General features: G+C 48.5%; 2 non-coding genes across 2 annotated transcripts; one reads left to right on the forward strand and one right to left on the reverse strand.

The window, feature by feature from the left end:
- Nucleotides 1-539: 539 nt before the first annotated feature.
- On the forward strand, nucleotides 540-611 carry TRNAA-CGC (transfer RNA alanine (anticodon CGC)). The gene has a single exon. It is a non-coding gene; the product is annotated as a tRNA-Ala (tRNA).
- A 288-nt stretch (nucleotides 612-899) lies between these two features.
- On the reverse strand, nucleotides 900-970 carry TRNAG-GCC (transfer RNA glycine (anticodon GCC)). The gene has a single exon. It is a non-coding gene; the product is annotated as a tRNA-Gly (tRNA).
- Nucleotides 971-1,280: the final 310 nt, after the last annotated feature.

Genomic DNA, 1,280 nt, shown 5'->3' on the forward strand with positions numbered 1-1,280 from the left:
CGTGGTGGTGTACAGGTAAATCCAAAAGGGTTTTGGGTGAGCACAGAAGGTCCCCACCGCTCTGCTTCAGGAGCAAGTCTCCTCTGGTCCCTGGGCAGCGTCCGTGAGTCCGCCCGCCTGCTGGCCCTTCAGTCGGCGTCGTAGGCGGGGCTCCACCCGGCGGCAAAGCGGCGGGCTGAACGCTCCGCCCCCCACCCCTGGGTTCCGGGCCGCCTGCGCAGTCAGCCCGCAGAGGAGTCGAGCTCTGGCGGGCGCTTGGCGCACTGACGTCCCGCCCCTCTGGCAGGGCAGGGTACCGGATCCCTGGTCGAGCTCCGGGCGTCCGGCAGGAGTGCTCGAGAGCTGGTCAAGTTTGCGGCCCACACCGCTGACTACATGGAGTTCCGATACACCCTAGAAGCAGTTTAAGGCGGTGTAGGAAGGGTAGGAGCGGAGTGTCGCAGAAGCGCTCACCAAAATAAAGTCTTGAAACTTAACTATAGCAATTGGACTAGCGCTGGACTGAATGAATACCTATACCAGAAAGGTTTTACCGGCTGGGGGATGTAGCTCAGTGGTAGAGCGCGCGCTTCGCATGTGTGAGGTCCCGGGTTCAATCCCCGGCATCTCCAAACAGTCAGGGTAGTCTTTTAAATCTCAGAACACTATTATGGCCCATTACTTTTTGCTCATATACTCTAGGGCCCCCCAAAAACGTCTAAAAGAAAGGCCCGAAAAATACGGCAAATGTCAGAGAATCGGCAGTTTCGACTGCTCGAAGAAAAAGTGAAAGGGGAAATTATCGTTGATTTGTCTTTCTTCATTTGCATAAAATCAATGTTTCTATGTTTTAATTGAACTTCTTTTGGGGATCTGAGATGTGTGGGAAAAATGGGGTAAGGTAGAAAAGTGTTACGAGTTGCATTGGCCGGGAATCGAACCCGGGCCTCCCGCGTGGCAGGCGAGAATTCTACCACTGAACCACCAATGCCCGTGGGTAAAAAGCTTCCTCCATACTCTACTAGAATAGATATTTACGTGTGTACTGATTCTTTTATGTTAAGAATTATAACTTTATGTATTCAACATCAGAGGAAGTAATGGATTTTTTAAATTAAATAACTATAATAAAATATTGAGTTAACATTTACATAAAAGTCTCATTATACTTACTTCTGTTGAACCTTATGAGATTCTTTCCTCTGAAGTCGTCCTTGGTGAAGGAGGCAAATGAAAATTTTGTCATGTATACACAAGATTACATAATTACTTAGCTGTATCTTCAGATATTTAGATAATTT

This window comes from Lipotes vexillifer, unplaced genomic scaffold (genome assembly GCF_000442215.2).
Source record: "Lipotes vexillifer unplaced genomic scaffold, Lipotes_vexillifer_v1.1 scaffold907, whole genome shotgun sequence".
Lineage (NCBI taxonomy): Eukaryota > Metazoa > Chordata > Mammalia > Artiodactyla > Lipotidae > Lipotes > Lipotes vexillifer.